This window comes from Globicephala melas, chromosome 1 (genome assembly GCF_963455315.2).
Source record: "Globicephala melas chromosome 1, mGloMel1.2, whole genome shotgun sequence".
Lineage (NCBI taxonomy): Eukaryota > Metazoa > Chordata > Mammalia > Artiodactyla > Delphinidae > Globicephala > Globicephala melas.
In genome coordinates, this window is record NC_083314.1 from 181,398,317 (window position 1) to 181,413,478 (window position 15,162).

Consider the following 15,162-nt stretch of genomic DNA (forward strand, 5'->3'; position numbering starts at 1 on the left):
ATGTTTTTTAAAATAAATTTATTTATTTTAATTTATTTTATTTTTGGCTGCATTGGATCTTCGTTGCTGTGTTCGGGCTTTCTCTAGTTGTGGTGAGCGGGGGTTGCTCAGCAGTTGTGGCACAAGGGCTTAGCTGCTCTGCAGCATGTGGGATCTTCCCGGGCCAGGGCTCGAATCCGCGTCCCCGCATTGGCAGGCGGATTCTTAACCACTGCGCCACCAGGGAAGTCCCATCTCATTTTTTTTTAAAAAACAAAACTTAGTCTATGGCTAGTTAAATGTGCCCCCCCCCCCAAAAGGGTAAACATTTATTTTTGTCTTATTTATTTATTTATTTTTATTATTATATTTTTTTAGGGTAAGCATTTAAATAAGTTATTTTAAGTGTTTAAAAAAATTTTGAGTTTTTAATCCATTAATTGTAGATAGGCCTGCTTTTACTAGTCCAGAGGAAATACAAAATTATTTGAGTACAGTGCTTGTGACTCTATAGAAACCCTTTCTTTGTTAGACACATGTCTTTTCTCTAGCTTAAAGCAAATGGCACATCTCCATCATTTGTTCCTCTGTGTTTATGTTATGTAAATTGCTGTTATTTTAATAATTTCATTAGTTCTACTTTGGTAAATATGTAGAAGAGTGCCTATTGGAACTGTATCTATCCTCCCCCCCTTCCCTGCCTTTGTCTGTAATACACCTTGGGCTTCTTTGGATATTTAATAATACCTTAAGGACATAAATTGGGAACAAAAAGAGTCAGATCACTTAATTTCATCAAAACCTATGGCCAGATGCTTAGGCAGTAGCATTTTGACATTGTACTGCCACTGCCCTTGGTCTGTGGGGACAAGTGGTGAAGGGAGGGAGGAGGCAGGGAATGGGCTTGCCCTGAGATAGGCCCTGCTTGTTGTCATAGATGCTTTGCTTGCAGGACCCAGCTGAGCGTCTGTCCAGACACTCCTCCTCTGCTCAAATAAATAACGTAGCAGTGGCGGTAACAAGAATGAAAAGAAATGCTGATTTTCTTACCTCCCACTCCTGGCTTTTACGGAGTAATGTTCTTTGTAAACAAATAGTGAATTGCTGACCTCACTGATGGGGCGATTTAGGCCCAGGCTGATTGTTTTAATCGGTTTCTTAAGGTGAGTCCATGATCACAATGCTAATAGTACCTAGTGTTCATTAGACCATTTCTTGTGGGCCCAGCACTCTGCTCAGGGCTTTACTTGCTTGAATCATTTCATTCCTTGTCGTGATAACCTTATGCAGTAGGTACTGTTATTAATCACATTTTATAAATGAGCATATGGATACTTGCCCAAGAATACCCTGTGAGTAAATTGTAGAGCAGGGATGCTGCTGGTCATCTGGCTCCAGAGCTGGCGCCTTTCACCATTAGACTAAATTTCCCAAAGACTGGGAAGCTCCGTCAAGAGCTGATGAAACATTGTCGCCTGCTTTCAGAGGAGCAGATGAGAGCATCACTTACCACTAAAATCATCTGGAAAAATACACAGAATTACACCTCACCGTTGGTGAAATGAAACGGTTTTAGTCCCAGAACTGAAAAAATTTCAACTGACTTAGTGCCTTGCTGGAGGTCAGAGATCATTAGCTTCCACCATTGCTTTTTTCTCATGAACTATAATACATTTCTGCTTTTGCCTGTCTTGTTTGCTTGATTTTTGGAATTTTGCCACTCTTCAGTGTGGAAACAGGCCCACTGCCTCAGCTGGTGGGGACTAAAAAGCAGCAGAGGGAGAAACTGCATTCTCATCTGACCTTATTTCTTAAGAAAATCAGTAAAGTTGTAGAAATCTAATAGCTTTAGAATTTATTATTTTAGGAATTTATGTGAAAGGCCCAGTATTCCCTAAAGTAAACTCACTTCTTTTTCTTTCATGTGTCATACCTGCTCTTGTTCTTATTCTCACGTTCTCTTTCTCCGAGCAAAGAAATGGAGGATATAGCAAGGATAGTATTAGTAAAACAGATGTTTCATACTTGAAATTGGATGTGCTTATGGTCTTGTGTGTTAACTACTCTTAACAACTGTATTGAAACTGGAAATACAGATTTGATTATAGTTTAACCAGCTTTATTTTTGTACTGCTCTCCTGTAAATGGTTTATTTTTAGTTTAAGATTTTGCTGCAAGCCCTTTCCCACTACTTAATTGACTCTTCAATCACACACTTGCAGTGCACATGTCAGCATTCCCAGGGACGTTAAACACACACAGTGTAGTCAGCATAATGACAGGTTCTCTGTGAATTACTGGCCTCCCTTGCTTTTAATGCTGAAAGTGGAATCCATTCTGGTTTCCCTCCAGTTCTCTAATGGAAATCTAGGGAGTGTATGTCAGTCTCCTTTTAAAGTTTATCCTAATAGCTCTTGGTGGTCATTGTAAAATTATTCATCTGAAACTTAACAGATTGCAAATGAAATAGGTATCCTAGTATTTGTTTTGCTGCTGCCTAATGATACCTCTGTTTGAGTCATTGAATACTTCCAAAGCATAACCTTTAAAGAGTGTTCCCACATCTTAATTTGCCTCTTGGCACATTTAGTTCCAACAAACCAGAAGCAAATTTTGTTTCATGAGAAACTGTTTGCCATGCTTTAATTTAGGTCTTCTTAGAGGTTTATTAATGAACTTGTGAAGTGTATGTGAACACTTTTTATTGACAAAACAGTGGTATTAAAATTTAGCACTATTCTCAATAAAAGATAAAGCATGGCGTTTGGGAGATAACTGATAAGCTTGCAATTTTACCTCTAACTAGTGTTTGAAAACATCCTCTGTTTTCCTTTATTTTATCAATCTTATTCTCTTTTTAAAAAACTTTTAACGGATTTTGGAACATATCTTTGAATAAACAAATGGGTAAAATGCTAAGACATTGTTTAGAAAATTATGTTAAATTTTTTGAGGCTAGATAATGTATTTGTACTTTTGCTTTTATAGCATTTATCTTTTAAAAGCTGATACTATATAGTTAGTGATATGTTTCTCATTTGTGTATACTAAAATTATAGGGATTGAATTTGGTTGCTATATCATTTCTTTTTCCATTTCTTGGGATTGTTTGTGTTTTTTCTTTTTTTTGAAAAAAGAGAAAACTGTGAGTTGTTTTTTAAATGGAGTGGCTAAATTTCAAGAATCTTGCCAGCAGGTGGCAAAATGTAGTACAGCTTTCTGTATGAAGAAAAATAAATTTCAGTTCTGGTCCCTGTGTCTTAAAATCTAGCTTCTAGCTTCTTTGGCTAGATTTCTTTCCCTCCCTTCCTCTGTTCACCAGGTGACCAGAGCACACTGTAAAATGCTAATGGTATGTGTCAGCAAATTTCTTAAACAAGAAGCTAAGGTCTTTTCACCAACATCTTTGTTAATATTTACTTTAAATTTAGGTAATATATGTACGTGGACTTAATGAATCAAATGTGTTACAAGGTTTATTTATTTATTTTTTAATAGTTTCCTCTTCCATCCTTGGGTCTCACTCCCCGGAGAACCCATTTTAACTTTTTGAACCATTTCTTTTGTTACCTCAATGTTGATAAAGAGCATGCTTATGTTTTTATTTTATATTGTAGACATTATTTGCCGACTTTGCCCAATGAGAGATGAGGATTTATCCTTTTTATATCACCTACTTTCTCCTCCTCCATCTTCCTAATGTAGTTATATCACAGTTTGTGATTAAATCAATATAGAATATTTCTGTTACTGTGACAACGTATATATTGTTATAGCTGAAGCACATATTGTATTATGATTTAATTTCCCTTCTTGTACAACTTCTTCATTTTCTTTCGTAGAGTTAATAATTCATTTCTAACCCAGCTCCCCGCCCCTCCCGCCCCTTTGTTTGTTCCTTTGCTTAGTTTTGTATATTCTTATCTTGAAATCAGCCTCATAGTTTCCAACAGAACTGTATAAAACTCCTCTCAATATAGTGGAAAATATTAGGAAATCTATAAATCACTCTTGGTGGTATCCCTTCTGGAGCCCCTCCTCTTGATTTAATGTCTAGACCTGCCACCTAGCTGGTAGAAGGGGTCTTCCCTTTTGTGTCGCTCTGGACATCATCTTAGAGGTCAGTTTTTGCAGGGTTTTCTTTGGTTCCTTTTCATTTGTGGGATAACTTCCTAAGAAACAGTGCATGGGAAGTAAATGTTTTGAGGCTGTGTATGTCTGAAAATGTCTTTATTTTATACTCATACTTGATTCATAGTTTGGATGGATGTAGAATTTTAGGTTGGATACTATTTTTCCTCAAAACTTTGAAGGCATTGCTTTATTGTCTTCTAATTTTCAGGAAAAAAGCTTAATCATTATACAGTGTACATTAAACTGAAAACCAGCAGGACTCTTTTAGGGATAGTTGTTATTAAAGCAATGTCTTTTGAAAGATAAGGAGGACACCTAGTTGGTTGAAGGAATGTCATTTTAGTCCCATATGTTAAATGAAGGTAGTTCAATCCCCTGTGGGAATATTGTGGAAGTAAACATGAAAAATGTTAAGGTAGCTATAACTGTCAAGTAGAAAATCACTTTGGTTTATTTCCCTTCTTGACACACCTCAGGGTAAATGACAAACTTTTGTGTTAATAGCCCTTTATGTTCATATTTTAAAGCACTTTATCTCGATATTATGATTTTCCAAGCAGTGCCTTGTAGAAGCCAAATGGATTTTAAATTGACAAGATACATATAATAATATTTAGATTTTTGCCTTAAAAGTTTTCATAATATAACATTTAATTCCAGGGTGGGGGGAGAGAGATAAATTGGAAGGTTGGGATTGACGCATACACACTACTATATATAAAACAGGTAACTGATAAGGACTTACTGTATTTCACAGGGAACTCTTCTCAATACTCTGTAATGACCTATATGGGAAAATAATTTAAAAAATACTGGATATATGTATATGTGTAACTGACTTACCTTACTGTACAGCAGAAACTGGCAACAGTTTGAATCAACTGTAATCCAATAAAAAAAAATTAATTCCATTATGAGAGTCCACAAATGATAAAGCCGTTCTTTTTTTTTTCACTTTAATATGTGCAGCTTATCGTGTTGATAAAGCCATTCTTTTTTACTGTCTATATACACAAAGGCTAAATAAAGAATAGAATCATGAAATTGGATTTTTTTGAAATAAAGTATCTTTGATGTTGGATATGTTAGGAATTTCTTTTGCAATCTAGTAGAATTGAAAAAAAGCAAACCAATGTCTTTAAATACAGACACCAACCATTTTGTTGGGGGATAAAAAGTTTTTTTAGTTAATCTGCACTGATTTGGTTTTTTAGCAAGAATTTGCATTTAAGAAAGATTGTCATTCTTATATTTGATTACAGTAATTAATTTAGTATGTTAAAAAAATGAGGTAATCAATAGAAAACACCTATAAAATGGCAAGTATCAATTCTTAACCCAACTGCTAATTGTTGCTTGGTGGCTGTCTTAGCATTGGTTACTATGGTTTTCCTCTAGCCTTTATAAATTACCACAAAAGATAAATTGTTCCTCCTGCTACACTTACTAAATTAGCTCCCAGGTAATGTTGAAAGGGATAGCTAGGAAGATTTGTAGTTCAGATTCTATAACAAGTCTTATTTTAGGATAATATGCTTTTCTAGTTGTTTGGGCACCTTTTTGGCTTTTTCCCCAGGGATGTTAATCCTTGGCTGGAAAGAATAAACTCTAGTCCTCCATAACACCTGACTGCAAACTGCAACCATAAAGCCTTAGACTGTTAAAACAAACATTTCTCAACCTTATAGCAAGACTTCCTGTTTTTAAAGCTTTTCTGGCCTTCCTGAGAAAAAGACCAATACTGCTACGGTTACATCCTGTGGTTATTACCATTAAAAATAAAATCTATTGAATTTTTCTAAAGCCCTCGAGTATAAAAGTGATTAATGCACCAAAAAAATGTAAATAGCACTGGACTCATGTCTGATCTTTGCTAGGCCTTCAATAAAAGATAATAGAACCAGGTCAGCTTTTAATGTGCCTCTGTTTGTTCAAGGTCTGCTACAATTGGAGTGTCAGGAAAATCTCACATTAAAGGGATCTGCCCTATTCTGGAGAGTTTGTAAAGGAAGCCTTTGGCAGTCGTTTCCTTTCACTGGTGAGAATGAACATGCTTTACATTATAATCGTTTAAACATACCAGAGTCTGCTGATAGGGCGCTCATATTTTTCACTGTAGAGTTAACTTGCTCTGAAGATTAGAGGGGATGATCATTGTTTAGGTTTTATTGTTAGAATTAATCAAATGAAGTAAATGTTAGAAGTTAGCTCATGTCTTCCTTTGTACTAAGTTGTGTTTCCTGCAGCCCAAATATTTGCTTTTTCTAGTCAGTTAAAATTAAACTCAAATGGATATTCCAAGTTTGTCTCCTTCCTCCAAAGAAAAGAAAAGAAATCATCCTGTATTGTTTAGGGCAAACATTCTTGAGACTCTGGCTTTTTATTTTTGTTTTAGTTGATGTATTGCACGTTTGAGTGGATTTTTTGAACTAGAGTCTTCTGACATTTTTTTAGAGAGAAGTGATTGGTTTTTAAGCAGAAAACTACTGGATCTTTGATGCTACCTGCAGTGTTGAATCTGGCAAATGGTACTTATTTAATGTTTTGAAACATTTACATTTATATTTTTCCTAAAATAGACGTTGGTGATTTTATTTTAAAAGAGCTTAGTCTATTGGAGGCATATTACAAGAGAAAACATATGGCAGAATTTTTTTTAGAAAAAGGGCAAAGTTATGTTTTGGATTTGTAAGCATTATCTGGTTGATATTTTAAATTCTTGGTAAAGTGATTCCAATTAGGGTTTTTAGATGTCTTAAGATTACTTCCAATAAACTTGGCTGGATCTCCACACTGATTTTATCACGTATTGTCAGGCCCCATTCTAAACATCCTGTCAGGGTCCTGAGATTCTGAACTGTTGCTTTCACAAAACTCTTTTTTTATTGGTAACACTTTTCCAAATGAGAGATTTCTCTTAACTGTATTTTTGCCGTCTCAAAGTATCACTCTAAGGGAACATTGTAATTTCATCTGTACAATCTGAGATCTTTAGTGAGTTTTTAAAATAGAGGTGAAAAGGGCTTCCCTGGTGGCGCAGTGGTTAAGAATCCGCCTGCCAATGCAGGAGACACGGGTTCGAGCCCTGGTCCGGCAAGATCCCACATGCCGCGGAGCAACTAAGCCCGTGCGCCACAACTACTGAGCCTGTGCTCTAAAGCTCGAGGGCCATAACTGCTAAGCCCGCGCGTCTAGAGCCTGTGCTCCGCGACAAGAGAAGCCACCGCAATGAGAAGCCCGCGCACCGCAATGAAGAGTAGCCCCCTCTTGCGGCAACTAGAGAAAACCCGTGCATGGCAAGGAAGACCCAATGCAGCCAAAAGTAAAAAATAAAGTAAAAACAATTAAAAAAAAATAGAGATGAAAACGTCCTTAAAAATGTTTAAAGCATATGCTCTCTTAGAGTTCCGTTTTCTCTCAGGTTGCTCTAAGGCTTGTTTCATATCCTACATCCATGAGAGGGCCACACACTTGCAAAAACTAGAATCTCCAGGTCTGACCTTTGACTGACTTACTGCGTCAAAGAGTTTGTGCTGAGTGCACACCGGAGCCAGCGCTTCTGCTCTCCGTTCTTAGAAAAGCGGGATTTGGTGTGCTGCAAGCTGGGTTGTTTTTTTTTCCCCTTTCTTTCCAGGAATATATTTTAATAATGTTAGTAATTTTGTACTTCATGAAATAACACCTTAAATACTTATTAGCAGTTTATCACTCAAATATACTTGGGTCTGTGTTGGCAAGTATAAAACAAAAGTTGTAATTAATGTGTAATCTTAATGTCGTATCTCTGTATTTAATTTGGAGTATGTGCTGTTCATAGTTTTACTAAAGGTTAGCCTCCTTGATTTTTAGAATCTGATTTATTTCTAGTTATTTTGAAAGAGTATATTAAGTAGATTCCAACAGTATCTAGGTTGAAATTAACTCAATTTTTTTCTTAAATATAAAAGAGTAAATATTAAGATTCTGGCATTAGAGGGCATAAAAACTCACTTATCCTCAGTAATTCGTAATATTTGCCTAATTTTTGCATCATATATGTCAGTGGTTTCCTGTGTGAGTCTTTTTCTGTAGGTATAATTATCATCACCGTCCTAGTTGATTTAAGTTTTCATATTTCTGTTCTTCAGCACCTTTACCTACAAAGAAACTATGACTGAATGGAAAGTGATGTGATAAATGAATGGATAGGTAATTAGGTAGGAAAGGTATTTTAAAAATTCATATTAGTAAACCTTGATTTGCACTTAAGACTTGCAGAGTATGGATTAGATGGTTGTTAGCCATTATTAAACAATATGTCATTCAGTAGTGCTAAAGGCTGAGAATTATATTATGTTTAATGTGCTAATTCTGATTTCACATACATTTTAGGGTGTAAGTCATGATTTCTCTTAAAAAGGAAGGGCATGCTGTTAATTCTTATACCAGGGTAACAGGAGTTCCTGAGACTGGGTTGGGGAAGCCAGGACATGTGGGGGAGAATGAGAATATTTTGATTTTGTTTAGGATGATTTGAGAGTGTCTGTGGAATACCATTGTGGCGGAACTCAGAGGGCATTTGAAAACATGAATCTGTTGCTAAGAAGCTAGCTGAGGGTTAGAAAAATAAAATCTTTCGATCGATCAGTAGTAACACAGAGGCAGCTTGAGAATTAAATCTTCTCACTCATGACAGATACCAGAGTGTGATAAGAAGAGGCCAGACGTTGACTACCTGTATGTTTCAGAGCAGTCATGGAAAGAAATAGAAGATGTGGCCGGGGCACTAGGGGGTCCAGGAGAGGAGTGTGTGATGCAAAACTCAGACCGCCAGAATGCAAGTATGGGAACAGGGCCTACTGTTGGGAAGAGTGCTATATACATTGGTCCACTTTTTTTGGAGAGCAGTTTGACTCAATCTTTTTGACCAAAAAGTGCATATTCATTGACCTAGAGATTCCAGTATAGAGATGCTCACAGGTATGCACAGTGATGCACAAAGAAGTGGGTTGTAGCAGTTGAGGACTTGTTAATTATGGTACTCCCACACAATAGAATTTTGTTCAGCTCTAAAGAGGAATTGGATGTTAATGGTCTGCTGTAAAGTGAGGGAAGCAAGCTGCCATATAGCATGAATAGTAGAATTCTATTATCATGAAATAAAAATTAGTAGAATGAGCCCCTAGACGAATGAATATATATGTTCTTAAATATTTGTGTAAGTTTGTGTACATGTGTTCTAGAAGACAGTCCGGAGAGATACACTTCAGCGTGTTGAATGGGATTGTTTGGATTTTCTGTAGGAACATATAATAACTAAAAAAATCCAAAAGGGCTTCAGAAAGAACTATATATTTTTCTTTTTTTCTTTTGAAAACTATAGAAGTGTTGTGTGGTGCCACTTTGTGAACTGGAAAAGGGAAAGAAGTAGATGGTTAGCTTAAAATTATATATCCGTATTCCGCATAGTCATACAAAACAAAACCTATCCTAGGACAGTGTGCAAACATTGCTAGCTAGTACTAACACAACCCTTGGTTTGGTCATTGCTTGATTGACTTTGCTAATCTTTTGACACATTGACACTCAGGTGAGCTAAGTTTCTTGATTTGAGTGATTTTACTAGATAATGCGATAGGAAGGAATGTTGTTGTCTCAACTTGATAGTTATAGTTTTGGCAGACCTCACTAGTTATTGTTATATGAATGTTATTTTTAAACTTTCATGTAAAATTGCAGTCTCCTTCCCCTTTGATGGTCTTGGAGAGTGGTCCAAAGCTGCTATCTTTAGAAGATGTGGCCAAGAGTCTCATGGCTGTGATAGAAGCCGGGTGGTAGAGAGAGGAAACGCAGGGTAGTTGTTCAAGGTTAAGGTTCTGGAATAACCTGAGCCCTATTCAACTAGTGCTAAGTTTATACTTCACATTTCCCCTGTGTACTGTTCCCTGTCATAGCTTTAATGTTAGTTTAACTAGACTTTGTATTTAATTATAAATGTTAGGGTAAAGTCAGATGTCAGCTCACTTAGCTGCATGCTGAGGCCTGTAGAATATGGAGTGCTTTGTCTCTCCTCATTATCTGTTAATGGTACTCAACTTGACAGGGTTGTTTTGATAAATGAAGAGTGTTATAAAACCTGGAGCTGGAATTTACGTGGAGTGGAACTTAAGACAAAAGGAAGCAGGACATATGACATAGACAAGGCCAGGGTGAACTCATGTGGGAACCAAGCAGTGCCACGTGAAATGCTGAAAATAACAGTGAGGAATAATTTGGGAGTGAAGCTGGGGAATATCTAATATCTTTTCATTCATCTCACGCTTTCTCTTTCGCTTTTTCTTGTGCTCTTGTGCAGGACATCTGAGAAATTGTTCTTGTTGTAAGAACTCCCCTTTCTTATCTACAGATTCCTTAATTTACAGGCTCGCATTAATGGTGTTTAAAATGAATTCTTCATTTTGAGGAGTCAGGGAGGGCAGTTTTGGAATGTCTGTCACCAATGACTATGAGTCCTCAGGTCCAAAGAATTCTTACAAAGGCTTCCGTGTCAGGGAAGTAGAAGTCTTTTAGAGAGGAAATAACTGAAAATAAAGAAAAAGTTCAGTGTAAAAGAGAGGTGAGGATTATACCCCTTCCCCCACTTACAGGAGAAATTTGGTAGTACTTTCGCATTCAGAGAAATGTTGAAGACAAACTAGTGTATAATAATGTGCTTTCAAAATTTCATATTCTGTTTATATTGCTCTCTGTGCGCATACAGGATTTAGTAGTCTGTCCAGTTTACCTACTGCTGTTTGCTTCTTAAATGCCACATCACTAGGAAGAACTTACCTTGAATGTATTAATGATGGCATCTGTACTTCATTGGCTCTTAAAAAAAAAAAAAAAGTATAGCTTGCAGATAGGACCCTGGTTTAGGTCTCAGTGTTTTTGTAAGTTACCCCAGGCACAGTTATTTACATCTCTATAAAGTGGGGATAAAAATGTTCATTTTCCTAGACTTTTAATTTATTTGCATAGGTACTACTTATTTGAGAGGGGCTTCTTTTGTGCCAACAACTGTGTGGAGAATATACAAATGAGTAGAACAGTATGAGTAGTATTATTAATGAATAATTCAGTTATTCATTTCAAAGATATGTGTGCTTGGTAACCGGGTATTTGATGATGAGCAAACATACAGCACTTTCTCTGATGGAACTTGCTCTCTAGAGGGGGCTATGAACATTAATCAGAAAGTCACACCAATGAATTACAAACTGAGATAAATGCTCTCAAGGAAAGGAACGCAGTTCCCTGAGAACTTATTATAACAAAGGAACTTGACCTAGAATGGGGCCGCAGGGGAAGCTTCTCTGACAAAGTGATATTTTACCTGAGGTCTGAAGGAGTAGGCTTTAAACTGTGTGCTGGGGAGGTTGGGGGTTCGGGGTGGCAGGGAGAGAATAATGTTCTAGTGGGAAGAAGCGGCCATGGCCGCTATCAGGTAGGAATCCTGATACCTTGGAGAGATTGAAAGACTGGTGTAACTAGAAAGTGGGGGGCTGGGTGTGGATGGATTAGCAGAGGGTGCAAGATAAGGACAAAAGAATATAAGTGTCATAAAGTGCTGTCAAAGCATTTGGAATCCCAGGAGACTAGGTACAGTATGAGTTTAGAATGAAGCAGTTTGGTTGTCCTCACCAGCCCTTTCCAATTTGTGATAAACCAGCACTTTTTAAAGTGCTGCAGACAAACACCCCCCCCCCCATTGCTTCTGGCCCTGCCATGTATCTAGATAAGAGCTGGTGGGTAAATGGAAGTGTGCCCCAGTATAGGAGTGGCTTTTGTAGCTAGGCTTTAGGGTCAGTTTCATCTCCGACATGGATGGAGTGATCTCAGAACCACTTGGTCCTGAGTAGACTTTCAAGGCTTCGGTCCCCTCAGGATGGTTTTATTGAGGAATGGTGGTACGGGGAGCTTATGGCAGAGCTGCACTTGCGTGGGGACCGCCTCTGATTTGTGTTGGTCACAGCCACCTTTCAGGGTGGCAAAGGCATTATGCTTCATCAGCTCTTGCTCTCAGTACAAGTGCTGTGTTAGTAGTTTTAGAAAGAGATTTCTATCTCCTGTAGACTAACTTGAGTTTTCTTTGAAAGAACTCGGCAGAGTGATGTTTAAATAGCAAATGTGCATGTCAGTTAGGTTATCTGTGCCAGAGAGGCAGGATCCCTGGGTACACTGTGCTTCTCCTCCATACCTGGCCCCCCACTCCCTTGTTGAGAAACTTTGGGCAAATCACTTAATCTAAATGTTTGCCTATTGGTAAGGGTACCTAATAATTCAGCAAAGTTATTGGACCTTGGAAGGTCCAGTAAGGTGTATAAAGCTATTTGAGAGTTCCATGAAACTTGCCTGGAGGCTAAAAAGTGTAATATTAAAGGTACCAAAAGTGATCATTTAAATTTTGAGCTTGTAACTTTCAAATTTGGGTTGATACTGAGTTTAGTAATTTGAATTTGTATTCCATAGGAACGTATTTTTTAAAATTTGCTATAGAGTGTCTTATTTAATAGGACACAATGATTGTGGCTGTTACTACTAGGGAATACATGGTATAAATGTAGTTTAATTTTGAGCAAGTTGATAGATATTTACCAGTTTGGGGGTGGAGAAGAAACTAATTTGAAATTTACTTTTGGTAATTCTGTTTCCATGCACATAACAATGGAATTAATGACAGGTCTGGAATCTGGTAGCTGGTGGGTTTTATGTTTATTTAAGGCTACATGGCAAGGAATGTGTATTTATTTTGCTTCCTTATTAGATGGATTTCAATCAAGCCCAATTTAAGCCATGCCTTGTCTAGCAGATGGATCTTTGTTTTCTTGGGGAAAAAAAGATCAGAGAGAAGACTTTTTAAACAAATGACTTACAGAGAATTCTTAAACTGTAAGGAAAATTGGGGTCAGAAATGTTTGACACCAAACAATGCTTCTTTCTCCTGTGCATCTTTGAAACAAACGTTCATCGTGTCTGTGATTGTTGGTTATTTCATCTGCATTTGTTAGACGTCAGAGGTGGTTGGCATTAATATTCCTGGCAGAAGCAGAGGCAGCTCTAGGATGTGTGAACTGCTGATCACTCACGGGGATGCGCTGCCTCTTTAATATCTTGCTTGCAGATGCATTTTCTAGCTGACCACGCTATTAAGAGCTGCCATCAATCACACAGCCTCCCAGTTCCGGCTGTCGGGAGGGGAGGAGGACTGGGGAAGAGGGGAGGCTGGCCGAGCTGGGCAGGAGGTACAGTTGCAGCGGCACAGGCTTTGTGTGCGCGCGTCCCCGCGGGCAGAGGTGCGCGCGGAGCGGGCCAGGCTCCAGCCCGGGTTTTGTCGGCCGCCGCCGCCGCCGCAGCGGGGAGGCTGCTCTTTCTCTCCCAGCGTCTGGGTCACTGGCATGTGGCAGTGTTGGCCCGGACGCCTGGGCTGAAGGAGAGTGAGCCGCGGCGGCCGCTTCCCCTAGCTGCGGGCGGGGCCCGGCGCGGCCACCACCTCCCGGAGCCGCTGAGCCGCGGGGACATGCGCCCGCGCCTTGCTGCCCTGCGGCCTCCCGGGCCTCCTTTTGTTTAGCAAGTGCATTTCACGGCCCGAGCCCCAGCCCGTCCCTCCGGTGCCCACGGGCCTGAGTTTGCGAGGGGGCCCTGCACCGGAGGACGAGGAGGAGGAGAGGAGGCCCCTGGGCTCAGCTCCTGCTGCGACCGGCCGCAGGCAAGTGGCTGGCCCCTCTTGCTGCGAGGGGGACGCGGGTCTCGGGCCAGGAAGTTGGATAACTGTGGGCGCAGGGGCTCTTGGAGGTGGGTGTACGGGAGTGAGGTCGATGACCCCAGAGAGATGAACGACTCGGGTATTAAGAATGATGGTGGCTTTCCAGGAATCAGGAATAGGTGTTTACTGTGTCCCATTGCATTTCTGTTGGGCTTACTAGTTTTGGGGTTTTTGTTTGTTTGTTTTAAATTGTCAAAACTCTAGAAATCCCAATTAAATAAACTAAGTAAGAAACATGGTTAGGGCAGAGGAAACACTCTTTTTTTTTAAAGGTGTGTGTGTGTGTTCTCTAAAAGGAAAGCTGAAGATGAGGACTGTATGATCCGGAAGCCGCTGTTTGGTCTGGAGCTTTATTGCTTACTGTGGAGTAGATTTAAGTTTTAAAATAAAGTGAATTGGATGGACTTGGTTATAAAGTAATTTGGGTCTGCTTAAGTGACGAGTATAATTTGTTTCTTGGATCACAGTACTGTTATTTTACCAGGTTAGCTAAAACGCAGGGATAGTTTTGAAGAAGATTGCTCTAAGTTTAAATTGTTATTTTTTATATTTTTATTTTTTGTTTGAGGTGATGGCTTCCCTGCCCCCTCCACCTGTTTACTCAGATCTTGTACTCTGGTTGAAGCTGTATGGAGACCTGCTTGACCACTTTCTGTTTGCTGAAAAAGAAACTCTTGTCATAGGTTACTTTGTTTTACTCCCAGCCATTCGCCTTCCTGGCCCACATGTGCCACTGTTCTCCTTGGGGCATTGTTTGGCTGGAGGCCTCCTCTCAGCCATATGGAAATTCAAAAAAAATGGTATGTGAATGAACACTGAGGTCAGTAGAGAGATTAATTTTTCTCTTTGATATGTGTGTCTGTGTGCTTTACGATTGAGACACTGAGTGAAAGTTGAGAACAGAGTTGACAAAGTCCTTTAAATTACATGCCAAAATTACTATATTTTGGTCATTCTTACTTTCTTCTTTTTCCTTTCTTTTTTTTCTTCCTAGGAACTCCAAATTTAAAGTAGACATCATTTGAAACCCTACAGACGGGAACAATATCCCATGTAAGCCTGTTGATCAGTGGGCAATTATTTCCAGATGCACAACCAAACTCTACATTTTTATGTGTGTGTTAGATTTGGGCTCTGAGAGACAATTCCTTCCTGAAAATCTACATTGCCTAGTTAATAACACAAGGCAGACATTTTAGAGGCTTAACATTTAACAGCAACTTCACAATAGTATGGGAGCAGCAGTTAGAAGCCTGTGTTTGTTT

General features: G+C 38.8%; 1 protein-coding gene across 4 annotated transcripts in view; it reads left to right on the forward strand.

Annotated features, from left to right (window-relative positions):
* Positions 1-15,162, forward strand: part of RERE (arginine-glutamic acid dipeptide repeats) — a 429,037-nt gene that overhangs the window by 112,313 nt on the left and 301,562 nt on the right. Inside the window, exon 1 of one of the 4 annotated variants that reach the window (XM_070046093.1) lies at positions 13,552-13,840. The exons of the other annotated variants lie outside the window; for them this stretch is intronic. The gene's annotated coding sequence lies outside the window, so the exon portion shown is untranslated. Of the gene's footprint in view, positions 1-13,551; positions 13,841-15,162 lie in introns of those variants that run through there. 4 annotated transcript variants of the gene reach the window in all.